Here is a 17837-nt window from a genome sequence, read left to right on the forward strand (position 1 = left end):
TGGACCCAACAGGGCAGCTGCACAAATGAACTGAGAGAGACTGTGACTGAATGAACAAGACCACGCCACACAAAATCCCAATTGGGAAAAGGAGGCAAATACACCTCTCGCTGAGGAACTATGAGAACTGGTGGCTGCTAAGAAAAAGATTAACTTCTCTTCAGAGTTGGGGCCCCTAAATGGCACTACCTAAGCTCCAGGAGATGGCCCTGTGTCCATGGCACAACTAGAAGCTCCAAGAAAAGAAGGATGAAATGGAGGAGGAGGAAGAATAGGAGGATGGGGAGGAGAAAACCCAGTGAAATTTCAAGGACATAGTGTTGTCTCAAAGGAATAATTTTAGAGGGTTTCACTTCCCTTGATTGATTTCAAGAGATGTTTCTAGATGCTATTTTGAATGGGTTTGATTTCCTGATTTCTTTCTAGTATGTTTGTCTGTGTTACACAGGCAGGGTAATCATTTTTCTGTGATGTCTTTTATATCATTGTACATGATCTCACTTGTATTTAGAGCCCAAAACTGTTAAATTCATAGAAGAGGAATGTAGAGGAAAGGTACCAGAGGTCAGATAGATCAGAGAGAGGATTACTCTGGGGGATATGCCTCAAAGAAGAGTACGTTACAATCTCACAGGAGCCTGATTCTCTGACTCTTTACTGGACAGAATCCTGATATAGGCATAGAGAGTATCATATAGTAGAGAAAAGAAGAGGGACAGATTTAGGGTTTGTCTAAACACTATGCAGTATACACATGTATCCTGTGCAATTTTTGACATTGTGTTCATTTGTACAATTTTTATGGTGCAGAGTATCAACATAAAAAGACTGGCAATTTTTGAAAAGATACAGAATTAACACATCACAAGTGTTTCATACAGAAAAACTGAATAGGATTCAAAATAATTTGAATATGATTTGCAACATTAAAGAAAATTAAAAACTGGATGTTCTTGGCATCCACCTTCTCCAGAGGGAATGCAAAGTCCTTTCTGTCCTTCAGACCAGTAGCTGATCACCACCAGGGCCATCAGGAAAGCACAGGGTCTAGCCATTATGGATGTTGCAGGTGCACTGATCCTCTGGGCTGTGTGGTCCTGAACCTTCTGCTGTAGGTTCTCTGAAGACCATGTTGTGAGCATCTATCTTAAACAGGAAAAAACACTATTTTCCATTTTCTGAATGCCTGTCCTCACTTTCCAATGTCTTTTCAATTTGGTTAACTCATTCTCTCCTTGTTTCTGGGAATTTTTCTAAACATTTTTGGTTTTCATCTTTACTTCCTCTTTCTGTGCTCGCCTCAGAAAGTGGTTTTACAGCTTTTCTTCTTGTCATTAACTCTTACACCACAGATGATCCTTGTTTTCCACTTCACATTATGTGTAAAGAAAAAAAATTCTCTAAAACATGTATTTAAAAGTATTGAAATTTACCGTTACCATAATTTTGTGTATATATATATATGTGTGTGTGTGTGTGTGTGTGGTGTGTGTGTGTGTGTGTGTGTATCATAATGTAAGCTTGTTTCAGAATTAGAATATTGATGCTCATGATGGTGATGGTGTATACCTTCAATCTCAGCACTCTGAAGGCTGAGGCAGGCAGAGCTCTGATTTCAAGGCTAGCCTGGTCTACTGACAGTTCCAGAACAGTCATTCAAAGAAATCCTTTCTAAAACAACCAAAATAGAAAAAATATTGATATTAATGGCATAATTTATATTTTCAAAATCTGAAATGCTTTTTCTTCAACTTGCCTCCATCAACTCTAATATTAATTTATATATAATATTAACTGAATCATCAGTGTATCTTCTTAATTCATCCTGTGATTGTCATGCCATCATGAGGACTCGATCTGTAAAGGCTTGCTGCTCATGCTTGGTGAGATGAGTTTGATTCCTGGAACCCATGCTTGAAGTAGAGAAACTGACTCTTGTAAAAACACACTTGGCAAGCTTGTGCCTACACACACTCAATGCATGCATGCACACACAGCACCCACACTCCAAGATAAACATATACACTCACAGAGGTACACACACTCATTCATACATCAATATAGATACACACAGGCACACAGTGTTGACCCCCTCCTTTCTTCCCACCCTCTTGACAATGAGGACTACAGTGTTCTTCACCCTGGGACAATCACTCAGACCCTAGGTGCTGGTTCCTCCTTGGTGTGTATGTTTGTGCAGAGTCTGATTCCAGGACAGTGTTACTTCTCTAGTACCAATGGGACTTACTCAGAAGCTCTCAAGTTCATTAGCACTCTCTGCTGCACAGTGACATCACATCCTCCCTCTTGTACCTTACTCCATGAGAGTGTGTTTACAAGGATGAATTCAAACTCATATGGGAATCATATCTTTTTGGTTTCAGTTTCATAAATCCTAGGTTACTGCTTTTATTTCTAGTTGTTTATGTGAATGACATTTGTTTTCAGTTAAACCCACAGAACTTGAGAATAGAACAATAAGAATAGGCAAGTAATTCTGGGGTGTAGTTGGCCAAAGAAGACGAAGTCACAATTTGACAGGAGCAAGATATTCTGGCTTAACTACTGCACCACATACTGTTTATATACAGAAAAGTACTCTGTACTGGAGAAATGTAGTGATTTAAGTTTCATCATCAATCAATGAGAAATGTGAGGTGGGCATCATCTCCACATCTAAACAATAGACAATATTAAACATCAATAACTTGCACCCCGGTCATGCATGTGAAGTGTCTCATCAAAACATTATAAATTTTTGAAATGATATAAAGAATGAAACAGGAAAGGCAGATTCATGTAATAATAATTTATAGAACACAGAAAATAACCTGGCTACATATGTATTTACCTTACTAAATAATCTAACAGCATTAAATTTTAGAACTTAAGTCAAATAAATAGGTTAATCAATCAATCAATCTGAAATTATGGAGAACAAAGGCCTTTACATATTTCCCCTGTATTGCCCATTTCCAATCAAGCATCTGTGCAGGTTTATAGAGTTTGTGCTAAAATAATTAAGATTTTTAAGATGTCTTAATCATTGCAGTGAGGTGCAGTGTGCTATTCCAGGAATGTCCTCTCCACTTTGACTCAGAATTTATTTCTTCTCCTCATTTAATATGGCCACCAAGTTAACTGATAAAGACAGGGTCTCCAGACTCTGACCACCTCCCAGGCACAGGGGCTATGGTTCTTCTCTCTCAGGTACACAGTAATCCTGTGGAAATATTTCCTCACAGCCACCAGGGAGTCTTCCTGGCTCAGGGCAGGTTCCTGCTCCCCCAACTGTTGCATCAGACAGGCTTGCAGGTCACTGAGCTGCTGGTGGAGGCCAGTGAAGAATGTGTCTAGCAAGGCTGTATCCCAAGCAGCAGATGAGTCCTTTGAGCTGAAGAGGATCAGGATCTGCTGGGTCAGCTCCTGCAGGACACGGATGGCTTGAGCCTTCTGGATCTGCTGGGCATCCACCTTCTCCAGAGGGAATGCAAAGTCCTTTCTGTCCTTCAGGCAGGAGAGAGGGGAGAGTCTCCTCATTTGTGTCAGGATTGTCAAGGCTCTCTTGTTCCTGAGATTATAAGTCTGAGGCAGGTCATGCCCTAGACAGCAGGTTGATCAGTAGCTCATCACCACCAGGATCATCAGGAAAGCACAGGGCCTGGCCCTTGTGGATGCTGCAGATGATGCTGGCCCTCTGGGTTTGTAGTCTTGAAACTTCCCCTCTAGGTTCTTGACAGCCTGTGTTTTGTTGTTATGACTTAAGGAATGTTTGAGGTTTGATTTTCTTATTGTCACCCATGTTACTTTCTACTTTTTGGTTGTCTTCCATGTATTTTCTACTTGGTTTATACCAGTGTTTCGCAATTGTTTTTTATCCCACCTCCTGTTTCAAGAGCCTTACGAGATATTTTTCCTAACTGCACTCTGTAGTCTGTATAACAAAAACCCAGGGGCAGGTATTAGTGGGGAAAGCTGAAGATCAGAAAAGCAAAGCAGCTGGCCATTAGCTGTTACCTCTGCAAAGATGGGGTAATCCTGCCCTCAGCTTAGCTGGAGACTGAATCCCCTGAGACTGAATAGTGAATATCCAATCCTGTCTCTATTAATCTTCATACTGAATGCCACATGAGACCCTGAACTCCTGTTTTACATACTCTCTAGTGCTGGCATTAAAGGCAACATCACCACCACCACTCAGCTTCTATTGCTAACCAGTGTGGCTACTGTGATTAAAGGTGTGTACCACCACTGCCTGGGTCCTATAGCTGTGGCTAGCTTTGCAATCTGATCTTTGGCAAGCTTTATCAGATAATAAACAATATATCGTCACAATTGTCCTTTTTGTCTAATACAAAAAAGGTAATAACTACTGTAAGAAAAACTATATACAATAAATATAATACCTATATACAATATATACAGGCTATAAGTACACCAAAGTGTCTAGTCTATTTGCATTTGACAAATTCAGAGAAAATACTCAATTATCTATCCAATCTTGGTGAGTTCAAAATGTTGTACGTAATTCACTTTATATTCTAATTTGCATTATGAAATTATCTTTTAATGTCTCTCAACCTTTTAGACTTTACACCTCTTTAGTGAGTTTCTTTCTTGAGTTAGGAATACTATAACTATTTAGTCTTCAACTTCCTCAGAGACTCAAGAAGGAAATAACATTAACTGAGTAAGCAGGAAAAGTGAGCAAGTGACTTCCACATAGAGGGATACTCTCTCAGCCTAGACACGCAGGGAAGGGCCTAGGCCCTGCTCCAAATGATGTGACAGACTTTGATGATCCCCCATTGAAGGCCACCCTCCCTGGGGAGCAGAAAGGGGATGGGATAGGGGGCTAGTGGGTGGTAGGGAAGGAGGGGAGGGAGAAGGAACTGGGAGTGACATGTAAAACAAGCTTGTTTCTAATTTAAAATTTAAAAAGGAAAAAAACAGAAAAAAACTTGAGAAATAACAGAAACAGCTGGCTGCCTGGACAGTCACCCAAGATTCCTCTGCAATATTGGAACATCCGTCTTTGGCCCATAGGCCTAGCATATCTGACAGACTTTCTGTGAAGCAGGATATTCTAAAGGACTTCCCTGGCTTGTCTTGGCAAGGTTTGCAGTCAATCTCTTTTGTGTCCTATTTGTCCAATTTGGACAGCATACTGTCAGCAGTTGATGCAAGGGCACTTTCTTGCTCAGTGCTTACCTTTGCTATAAAGAAAGTAAACTCCATGTGGAGTTTCTTCAATGGCCATCATCTTCTCTGTATTAGATTGGTGCTTCCAGAAGCAGACATGTCTCATTGTCATAAATACAGAAAACCTATGTTATTAAAACATTTTAAATGCCATATTCTGTAGAAATCTGAAGTGTTTGAAGATGACCTCTCTTTCTAAACTGTATCTCTTTTGACCTTGAAATCATACCTAATATGACTACAAGTTTTATTGTACTAAGTAACTAATTACTAACATGCATTTCCTTATTATCCTATATAGTTGGTCATAATAACTTTTAAGGACTATCATTTTTCATTAAATTTTCAAATGAGCTGTACATCACCTTGAACAAAATTAGAAATATATGTACAGTATGTTTTAGTAAGTTAATCTCAAATTTGTATCAATATACAAAATTTGTATGCAATATAACAAAGTCCAATCCAATGTACAATATTTAAAACTAGTAGTTGTTTTCTAAAAGATTCAAAATTTTACCTTTTTATCTTATCGTATCTATATCCTCTTTTTTCTTTTTAGAGTAGATTCAGTAATCTACCCTTTTATCCTGTCATATCTGTATCCCTTTTCTTCTTTTCAAAACAAGAACCATGAAATGAATTTTCCAGTTAGTTCTCCCTTCTTCTTTGGATACTTATTTGTCCAAAAGTCTTTAAATTCTTCAAGATGGTTGTTTTTATTTTCCTGGAAAGACAAAATCAAAGCCCTTCCCATCCCTAACTTTGAGGAGATTTAAATATAATCTTTATCAGTTTTAATTCATGGTTTCTCCTGAAAAATTTTATCTGCTAAAGCACTTCTGTCACTGAATTGTATGGTTTTTTACAATAGGCATTATGTTCTTTAATTGCTCTGAGAAGAGTTTTCTCCTCAATGACAGGATATGACTGAACTGGATTTGGCATGGAGGCCTGTGAGAGCCCCTCCAGGTGTTTCCTGACAGCAAAGGCTTACCTTGACTGTCTCTTGCTGACTTACATTCACTAGTCCAATGTATACCCTTGCCACGCCTTCTGCATAATCCTGAAAGGAGGGTGTTCTGTTTGAATTATGCTTAGAAAAAAATCATTGTTTCTAGGAATGCCCTGTTTACAGTCCCTTTTGAGGTGCATTTGTTTGCCACTATTATTTTTTAAATTGGCACATTGAGATTTATTCCCAGTTCCTACAGACACTTCATTTTCCACATATTCTACATAACTATACTTTCCACAATAAGGCAGAACTGGCATGCAATTCAACTCCATACTTTATTCAGATTTATTGTTCGGTGACTACTTTTTCTCTTCCAAGATCCCATTCAAATGCCACACTCAGGGATGTCACAACCCCATGACTACTAATTTCAGGATGTGATGGTTTAGGAATTTTGTGCAACAGACCTCAACTGGGAGTCACCTGATGTTTATTTCATGTTCACATGGACTTATATAAGTATTTGAGTAAGGTAAATACCTTTCTCATACAGCAAACCACCAAATATCAACATGATGACACTGTTGACAGATCACTAGCTGTTGATATTGTTGGCAGGGTATCTGCTAGTACAGTACTCATTTTTTAAACTTTTTGATATTACAAGATCTAGGCTCATTCTATATAATCACTGACCCAGAAACTCCAATTTTTTTTGAGAAACAAGATCTAAGTACATCTACTCATTCCTGTTATTAAATACCAAGACCTCTTGCGTGTGTGAAACCAAACTGCAAACAAAGCAAATGTGTCAATAGCAAACCACAATGTACATTTAAAATCTAAGACATCAAATTTGAAGCAATGTCTCTACACCCAAAATAATAGGGAAACTATTTCTTTCAGTATACTATTTCTCTAGTATCTCTACAGTTGTTTTCAGAAGATATTTATGATAAGAAATAATTTATCAGAGTATTAATGGGATTTTATCAATCCTGGGCCAGTAAGATGGCTCAGCAGATAAAAGTGCTTGCACAATCCTAGTCACTGACTTGGATCCTTGAACTCATGGTAGGAAAGAACTGACTCCCAAGAGTTGTTCTCTGGTCTCCACATAGGCACCTTGAAATGCACACACAAACATATTAATGACAATTATAAAAAAAACTATAGTCGATTCCTCATAAATCACTGAACAATGAAATATTAATAAGATTTATAATATAACAAAAAAGATTTTGTGCAGAAAATGGCATTAAAATATTTGTGTAATTACAGATAATCTTAACACTTCCACATTCTTTTTGGAAGTATTACAGCAAATTAGAATAAAGATGAACCAATTTTACAATGAGCAATACAACCTAGAAACAAATGATCTTTAAAAATGCAAACAGCCTGAGTAATTTTTGCTTTACAAACGAGTATCCAAATTATACTAGAAAATCTAAATACACTCAGGTGTATAGCATATTCCATAAGGTCATTATGTTCTTAGGTCCACTAGTTTGGTTCATGACTTCAATTACCTACCAGCATTTTCATGCAATGAAAACGGAAGATTACTGCCAAATACAGTCTTAATTAAATTTTATAAGTGTGCTTTTGGTTAATTTCCTAAGGGATTAAAATATTAAAAGTTGCCGGGCAATGGTGGCGCACGCCTTTAATCCCAGCACTCGGGAGGCAGAAGCAGGCGGATCTCTGTGAGTTCAAGGCCGGGCTAGACTGATAGCTTCCAAAACAATACAGAGAAACCCTGTCTCGTAAAAACCAAAATATATATATATATATATTAAAAGTTACAGAATTATTTTATATAAATGGATATGCGATGATTTCTGCTATCTTATTACAAATATGGAATTCAAAATACTAAGTATTTTCAACTTAGCTGCTACAGTATGCTTATAAATTGAGAATGTTACATAAGGAATCCAGAAATTATCTCATTGTCTGTGTTTACATTTGTCTTTACTGATGGAGCATGAGACAGTCATGGTCTAAAAGTGTGTTGTTCTGTTTTCCTTTATAAAGTGGTCCAGTTTCTGCAGAAGCCACCTTGCTTTCAAGTTTTCAAAATTAAGAACTCAGTGTGCCAAACACTTTTTCTTTGAGTCCGAAACAGCTCAACAAATTATCTGTCTAACATATAAGAAGTAAAACTGGTAACATGTACAAGTATTACAATTTTCATTCGGATACTAATTAGCTATCTAGCTGAACTTCATCACATAGTACCAGTTTGTGGTTGCAAGTCTCTTTAGCTATGAAAATTATATACAAGGAAACTAAGGGTGTTGCAGTACTTGGTTGCAAAGAAGTTGCCAACTGGTGTTGGGTCAGATAATGCAATTTCATTAGTGTTGTGAAAACAGCCGAACACGAAGCAACTCCTGACAGTGTCTACCAGTCATCTTGCAATGCATTTTCTTCTTTTCAGTCTGAAGACCCAGATTCTACTTATTCCACAGATTGCAGGTTCTGGTACATCTGAACACCACCAAGCTCTAGAACATTTTTTAGTGGCACTTGGTTCTGACAAGACACGAAAGGCCTGTTTGATGGGCTCTGCTATTAAACATCCCACTACTCTCTTTTCATCAACAAAGAGGAAAGTTTTGGTTTTGTTTAGACACTTGGAACAACCTGATGGAAGCCCAATTCCATGTCCACAAGTTCTTGAACATCTTCTGCCTTTTTGATGGCATTACTTGGATCATGTGGCAGGAGCAAAACAATCTTCCCACCCCAAAACTCTGCTACTACACCTTCTCTCTTCCCTCCAGAAATCTGTGGTGATACTGGAGATGTTGCACTTCGTCTTCAGGGTTGGAAGCAGTATAGATCATGCCACAAGACTTACATATAGTTGGCCAAAATGTTTCTGACCTGCATCAATGACGAATTGGGCTTTTCCTCCTTTATTTGTATCTCTGGAATTCATATTTTCTGCACAATTGTCTGTTTCAAGACGTTAGTACATGTAGTGGATCCCATAGAAGACTGTTCTTCAGGTAGAGATCTTTTTGTATTCACTGAAGAAACACTGAAGATGGGATAGATGACAGACTCACGAGAAATTGCCTTGTTCTCACCAAGTGAATTCTCTGAAGGCAAATTATGTTTATCAAGTTTACATTCTTTTGAAGAAAAGACAGCACCTGAAGAATTCTTTCTTAGTTTCTCTCCATTTTTACTTCTTGCATCCAGTAGCTCAACATTCAATTTCTCTTCCACAAACAAGGTCTTTGGTAATTGCTTTGCCTCCAGAACAGCATCACCAGTCATCTCTAGTTCATTTTTCTGTAAGTGTATTGGTAATGACTCATCCTCCAGGGATGCTTTTTTAAGAGTTTTTCTTTTCTTAACAAAAATGCTTCTCCAACCTGGAGTGTAACTTGTGGTTTTATTTTCTGGCTTAGAACCCAAGGAGGAGTATTTGGATGACTTTCTGCTGGATAACAACTATTCTCTTTATCCACAGCTGGCTTATAGCTCATTTGACTTGACTTGGAATTTTTAGGGTTTCTTGATATAGACTTGATGTGCTTATAATTTGGCTGATATTTAGCAGTTAAACTCTTCTGTGTTTTGTTCTTCTTGGTACAGACTGGTTTTCTCTGTTTTTCTATCACAATAGGAAAAGATTTATCTCCATTTTTAGTTGCTAGACAAATAGACCTACACTCTCTTATCAACTTCTTCTCAAGTGGATTGAGGTATTGCTTATTTTTATTGTAGAAAGATACAGTAGACACAGCAGACTTCAATAGTGAACTGTGGTTTGCACATAACAACCTATTATTTTCCATTATTTTGAGAGGACTTGAAGTGAAATGGTTTGGTAGGAGCAAGACTTTCCTTCCTTTTGATCACTGCTTTGACAAGTATGCTTTTTATTAGGTGGTGGAAAGAGATTTTCAGAAAAGTTTAAATTTAATTTTCTTGATGAAGTATCTGTTAATAGGCTATCACCATTATTGGCACTCAGGGTATGTTGTTTCCTCTTCCTTGGAGTAAAAGTTGCCATCATCTAAACTGAATTCCCGCATTCCTCAGTCTCCCACTGACTCATGCTGAGAACTCTCTGCACTTCAGGGAACTCACAACCTTCCTCACAGGAGCACTGTGCTCTGCCCTTGTTTGCCACTATTAAAACTCTTGATATTTCGATTCTTTCTTCAAGCCTCATGGTTATGAGAGTCAATGTTGATTGTATCTTGGGTCCATTCCTCCAAAGGTTCTGGCCTTGCCTTTAAAGACCTAATCATCCTTTTGCATTGAGAATTAGCATTTTCAAAAGTCAGAGGTTCAATTATTATTTGTCTAGTTTCTGAATCTGGTATCATTCTATTTACTACTGATGCCAATCTTTGTAAGAAATATGTGAAGGCTTCCTTTGGCCCCTGTATAACTTTAGTAAACGACTCAGTTTTCTTTCCTACTTCTCCAATTCATTCCCAAACATTCAAATCAGCTGCACAGCATAAAGGCAGGGCAAGGTCATCATAAAGAGATTGCCTTTGTATAGTAGCATAATCTCTTCCAAGAAGTTGGCAGAATTTGAGAGAATGAGAGGAATCTTGGGAGATTTCCATTCCTCTAACTTTATACCATAGTTCAATTGTCTTAGCCTCTTCCCTGAACCAGGTACTCCATTGTAACTGTGTACCAGGCTCTAAAACAGCATTAACCAGGTCTATCCAGTCTTTAGGGATAATTAGAAACTAACCACAAGTTTAACATCTACTTCATGAATGGTGGATGCCATATGAAACTAACATTTCCTTCAATCTCCTTAAATCTAACATTGGTATAGGAGTCCAATTAACTATTATAGAGCCTACACTATTTGGCAATTCTTGTAAGATTACACGCAGAGCCCTGTGTGTAGTTCTGGCCTGGGCTGGTAGCTTCAAAGCCACAGACAAGCAATTTTTTGTGAATGCATAGCAGATATTGGGGGGAAAGCTGAAGATCAGAAAAGCAAAACAGTCAACCACAAGAAAGTTCTTACTTCTACCAAGGCTGGGGCAATCCTGTTCTCAGCTCTGCTAGAGACTGAATGTCACAAGAGACCGTGAGCTCTTGTCTTATATACCTCTCTAGTGCTGGGATTAAAGGCATAAACCACCACTACCCACATTCTGTGACTAACTAGTGTGGTTGCTGTGATTAAAGGTGTATACCACAACTGCATGATCTCTATGGCTATGGCTAGTTTTGCATTCTGATCCTCAGGAAAGATTTATTAGCTCATAAACAATATATTACTACAATGCCCATAATTAATTTTCAATAACAAGTACAAAATAATAAATAAAAATAACAAATACAAAATTTATCTACTTTATATATTTGCTCTAGACATAAGAAATTTCTGTTTTAAATTAAACTCAGCATTGGCAAAATAACAAATATAAGTAGAAAGTTAAAGTTAAAAACTTTTTTTTTTTTTTTTTTTTTGGTTTTTCGAGACAGGGTTTCTCTGTGGCTTTGGAGGCTGTCCTGGAACTCACTCTGTAGACCAGGCTGGCCTCGAACTCACAGAGATCCGCCTGCCTCTGCCTCCCAAGTGCTGGGATTAAAGGCGTGTGCCACCAACGCCCGGCAAGTTAAAAACTCTTGATTGTAACACAAGTTCTAATAGGTCTTAGTAATAAAACCCAGAGTTACATATCGGGTAAATGTTAAAAGGTCAGAGAAGAAAGGAGCTGACCATAAGAGAGACCTCTTACCTCTACTAATCCTCAGACAAGGGGCGATCCTGTTCCTATGAATCCTCAGACTGAAAATGCTTAGACTGACTGCCTCAGACTTACTGCCTAGACTCTTTCAGATTAACTGCTGCTCAGACTGCCTCTCTTCCTTGTCTCCTCCCACCTTATATTCCCTTCTCTACCCAGTCATATCACTCCTGTCTCTACCTCCCTAGAAATGGGATTAAAGGAGTGTGACACCCAACTACTGGACAATAGAGAAGACAGATGATGTCAACCTCTAGCCCATTCATAAACATACAGGAGTAAATGAACTCCCACATCTTCATATAGCACACATCTAAAATAAAGTATGAAAGATAGATATGTATGTATGTCAGGTAGTGGTGGCACATGCTTTTAATTCTAGCACTTATGAGGCAGAGGCAGGTGAATCTCTGAGGTAGAGTTCAGCCTGGTCTAGAGTGAGTTCCACGACAGCAAGGACTACACAGAGAAACCCTGTCTCACAAAAACAAACAAGCTAGGTGGTGGTGGTGCATATCTTTAGTCCCAGCACTCAGGAGGCAAAGGCAGGAGGATCTCTGTGAGTTCAAGGCCAGTCTAGTCTGCAGATCAAGTTCCAGGTCAGATTCCAAAGCTACTCCAAATCCCATCTCAAACAAACAAACAAACAAAAAATCCCAACAAACCAACAAGGATTTATCTCAATACAATGAAGTCTTTACATAATAAATCCAAAGACAGTAACAGACTGAATTGAAGAGGAATCAGGAACCTGACAATTGTGAGTCTCACAGCTCTTACTCAATATAGTACTAGCCATTATAGTCAAAGCAATTTGCAAAAAGAAAGTAATGAAAGGCATACCAAGAGAGATGAGGTCAGAATGTGGTTGTTGGCAACAAAATGGTCTTATACATAGAAAACCCACTTTATTAACAGTAGTACCAAACTACACTGAGTATGCTAGTGTTTAATCATAGTCATGTCCTCTCTGCTCTCTGAGGGCAATCACCATCCAGATGTCTCTCTTACTCATGAGTACACCTTGCCAAGTTCACTGTCATTTAAAATTAAGTGCATGATTCATGGAATTATTTTTGGTAGATTACATCAGAAACCATGTATCTTGTTTAAATCAAATCTAGTAGCTCTAAAGGGAAATGTAAAGACATAAGGCACATGTACTCGTGTACAATTTCAGAAGTATAAAAAAGACATCTAGGATCAAACATCTAAGTAGTCATGTTAGAATTTAAGAAAAGAGACAGTAGCATTCAGATGGATTTTTATTTCAACACTAGGCCTTGAATGAACACATTCTGTTGGGGTTGGAAATCTGCCATTTTCTATGAGTATACTAATTTTTCACTCCAAAAAGAGAAGTACTGAGATCATAATCTAAGTTCCATTAAGTGAAAAGTGGAGTCAGAACTGGAATAAATACAAAACCCAAAAGTCTTGGAGATATGTGAGAATACCACAGACCAGCTGCATCCCCTATGCCAATGCAGTCACTCCTATCCTGACGGTGGTGCTCTCCAGTTCTATGCTCTTAGTTTTGGCCTGGCTCGGAGACCTACACAATTCCATGCCAAATCAGAGGAACCTGCCTTTATTGTCTGTGTCAAAGACATGACATTGCAGGTTCCCTTAAGTAGAGAGTAACAAATCCCAAAAGGCTCAGACTACCTGTGTTCTCAGGACATAATCTTGAAAATCTTAATTGTTTTAGGACCTAATCAGCAGTTGAAATGTCTGGTAATCTGTTTGGTACAGGAAACGAAAGAGGTCCTGAGCATGGGGAATCCAGCCTGGCTGCTGGAGATGTGCCCAAGGAACCAGTTTCCATTGAACAATACATAGCAGTTATGCTTGTGTGTGTATCAGAAACCCCAGGAGGTTGGAGGAGAGACTTAAGACCCAACTTTAACAAGTTGGGTCTCCCTAATATATTACTTCAAGGCTATAAATATTCACTCAATTCAAGGACAATTTTTCTGCTTCAGTTATAAAACAAACTTTAAAAAGTAGAAACTGTGCTTTTGTTTAGAAAGAACTTGAATTTTATATGTAGTCATTAAAGCTCATCTTTTAAAACAATTGTTATGCTGTCAGAAGTTATTCTTTATAAACATGGCCAGCTTCCAGTCTGTATTGCTTGGTAAAGGTGGAGGAAGTTTAAACCCTGACTCACACTCCAAGACAAACTAAACCTTTAATCTGTTCTTAAATCAAGAAGGAATGTTAATCCCATTTAGTCATAAAATACTTTATAAGTATCTTTGCTCCAGCAATTTACTTATCCTTGTGAATGTAGTAGTACATTTAATAAAGACTTTACTTTCTCTGAACACTCTGTCAAAGGAAACAATTTTAATGGAAAAGTAATTAGACAGAAGCTTTCCAAGGCTCTGTAGACAGCATCAGTTGAAAAACCCTTGAAACTCCAACAGGTATGGAATGTGCTTTCTAGACACCATCTATTTTTATTGTTCACTTCTCTATTGTCTACTTCTGGCTTCTGAGCTGCCAGTCTTGTGGAGGTATAGACAAGTGAGCATTCACTTAGAGCAATAGCAACACCTGTAAAATGGAAAGTACAGAATCATGGATCATATAGGGATTGTGTGGGTCAGAGGAAGCTTCTAGAAGTTACTGTTCAGTTGGCATCTCAAGAATCTTTGGAATTTAGCCAGGCAATGGGGATATGACAGTATATCGGCCAGTGCGGTCACACAGGAACAGAGTAAAAGAAAAGGCTAAAATACTTAGACATGGGAAGAGAGAGGGGAAGAGAAATTAGAGTGGAAACTAAAAATTTTATTATTAAAGGCTTTGTAAACAATTAGGATGATGTAATCACAAATATGGTTATGGAACTATAGAAATATTTCAAACATCATACTGCCTTCAAGTTAGGTTCCATATATTGTGTAGAAAGAAGGGTAGGAACCCATTAGAAAATATCTATTGTATTATAGGAGATAATGAATCCATTTAGAAGATGTCCAACTGGGAGGTGGTGGCGAACACCTTTAATCCCAGCACTCAGGAGGCAGAGGCAGGCGGATCTCTGTGAGTTCGAGGCCGGGCTGGACCGACAGCCTCAAAAACAATACAGAGAAACCCTGTCTCGTAAAAACCAAAAAAAAAAAAAAAAAAAAAAAAGTCCATGAAGTTGCAAATTACTACATATCTACATATACAAGTAAATGTTAAGACCAAGAACTAAATAGAGGTATCAAAAAGACAGTGCTTGTTAGGCCAGGCATGATAGTACACACCTTTGATCTCATAGCTCTCTGAGTTCAAGGCCAGCCTGGTCTACATAGCAAATTCCCAGGCCAGCCAAAGCGGCATAGTGAGATCCTGTCTCAAGTAAACAAATGTTTATTGAATTGTGAAGATGCCTTAGAAACAAGTTCTAGACAAAACCTTCACTGGGAAAAAAAAAAAGAAAGCAGAGAACACCACTTCTGATGATCCTGCTCTCATATGAATTACGAGGAACTGCTACACAGCTATGTCCTTTCTGACTACAGGCACAGATGGGTCTGGAAGCTTGAACTTGTTCTGAGACTGTGATCCTTTTCTAGACTTGTAATGAAAGCCATAAGCTATAGACCAATGGGAACAGATTTCTCAGTGAGTTTGACTTCAAGTCAAACCAAGTCAGGTTTCACCATCATTCAGTTATTTAAATACAACAATGAGATATTCAAGGACACAGATACTAAGTACCAACATCAGGTTGAAAAGAACTAAATGAAGTGATCATTTAGAGACTTATCTTTGTTTCATTGGTTAAAGAAATACATTTATTTAAGAAGTATAAACTCTGGAAGATCATTTTACTATCCTGTCTGTTTTTCTAAATTGTTTACACCAATTATTAATGTATTCAGCAATGTAAGTGTGCTTCCTGCCCAACAGTTGAGATTTTAAAAATTCTTCAATATTTGGCATCTGGAAAATTAGAATAGCACCTTAGTATTTGCAAAGTGTTAGACTTCCATCATAGTGACAAAACACCTATAGGGAACAACTTAAAGGGGCAGGGGCTTTCGCACTCCTGGTTTCAGAGTCTATCCAAAGTCACTTGGCCACACTGCTTTGAACCTGTGGCGACACAGGTCACTGAGGCAGGAATGCACTGTAGCACAGTCCACTCACAATTTGGCAGCTGCAAAGCAGAGAGAGGAGACAAAATCCAACACTGATTATTGAATTTCCTCTATGTTTTACCTCTTGAAGAGTCTATCACCTTCCCAAAACACCATGGGCCTCTGGAGGTCTTTACCGATCCAAACTACAACATTAAGTGTTTGTGAAGACGCACATCCTATAGTTTTTAAGACTCCCAAAGCACTTTATGAGTGAGACCAAGACCATCTTCCTCTAACAAAGGGAGTCTAAAATCCTAGTCATACTTTTAAAAATTGCCTGTAAGACATATTTTGTGATATTACTACAATTCTTCTGGAAAAAACAACTCATCTTTAATTTATAAAATTAGTAATAAGAAAGGTTTGTAATATGTAAATAATAAGATTCCTTAAGGTACGAACATGAGTGGGTCTACCTAAAACACCAAGAAACAATGGAATCAATGTACACAAAAATCAGTATGGTAAAATCACTTATTCCTTACCACTGTCAATAGAGTTTAGAACATTAAAAAAAAAACAATTAAAACTATACACCAAAGAAGAGTTGAATAAAAGATCATTAGAACTGATTTATTCTTAGTGTAAATAAGATTGTACAGGAAGTAAAGATTATACATGTTACAGAATACATAATACTTTGAAAGCATACATTAGATTTCATGCCAAAAGTGTAGTAGAATATTACATCAGTAACAACAGATGCCTAATCCCAGCTCTCAGGAGACAGAGGCAGGTGAATCTTTGTGAGTTTGAAGCCAGCTTACTCTACAAATCGAGTTCCAGAACAGCCAGAGCTGTTACACAGAGAAACCCTGCCTGGGGGGCGGGGGAGGAGGAAAGAAGGGAGGGAGGGAGAAAGAAAGAAAGAAAATGGACAGCTGTGTTACAGTACAATGGCAAAAACATATGTAGCAAAGTAATTGAAAACAACACAAAGTCAAGCTGATGGCACAGGCCTGAAATCTCAGCATTTGGGAAGGGGAAGAAAGGCTGAGAGTCCAGGGTAATCCCTGGCTACACAGAGTTTGAGGCCACCCTGGGCTACGTGAGACCCTGCCTTAAAAAAGCAAAAATATCAACAAAAAGCCCAATTCCACTATTACAAAGAAAAAAATTCAAAACTGCACGTTTATACATGTTCAGAGAAAAAGGATGGCCAAGTATCTACTATTGAGAATATTAATAGTTTAATTTTTAATATAAGTTTAGGAGAAAAACTTCTCCATTTCAGCCAGAATGGAAAGCTACTTGAACAGGAGAGAAGCAGTAAATGTCAGCTTCGTAGGTCTGGCAAAGGTGTAAAACCAAGATCAAGGAATAGTCAGTGCTGCATGAAAACAAGGCATTAAAACTACTTCCCAAAGGTCAAAATGTAGGAGAGATGGGCACATCTGACCACAAGTTGAAGAGCACCTTCAACTTGCTGTTCCTGCTTGCTTTCTGCTGCCATGATAAACCATGACCAAAGCAACCTGGGGGGAGGAAAGGGTTTATTTCAGCTTACAGGTTAAAGGTCCTTCCCGAAGGGAAGTCAGGACAACAACCTGGAGACAGGAACGGAAGAACCACCAAGGAACGAGGAATGATGCTTACTGGCTTGCTTCCATGCCTTGCTTGGCTTGTTTTTATATACACCCAGGACCACCTGCCTAGGTATTGCCCACGGTAAGCTGGACCATCATACATCAACTAATCAAGACAATGCCCCACAGACTTAGTAATCTTCTCAGAGTGTCATTTCTCCTTTCCATTTGACCCTTGCAAGAGGACAAAACA

At 38.3% G+C, this 17837-nt stretch overlaps 2 pseudogenes; both read right to left on the reverse strand.

Moving 5' to 3' along the window:
- Positions 1 to 2794: 2794 nt before the first annotated feature.
- LOC121144022 lies at positions 2795 to 4607 on the reverse strand (annotated as a pseudogene).
- A 3375-nt stretch (positions 4608 to 7982) lies between these two features.
- On the reverse strand, positions 7983 to 11387 carry LOC121144023 (annotated as a pseudogene).
- Positions 11388 to 17837: the final 6450 nt, after the last annotated feature.

The sequence above is a fragment of the Mesocricetus auratus genome, unplaced genomic scaffold (genome assembly GCF_017639785.1).
Source record: "Mesocricetus auratus isolate SY011 unplaced genomic scaffold, BCM_Maur_2.0 Super-Scaffold_100014, whole genome shotgun sequence".
Lineage (NCBI taxonomy): Eukaryota > Metazoa > Chordata > Mammalia > Rodentia > Cricetidae > Mesocricetus > Mesocricetus auratus.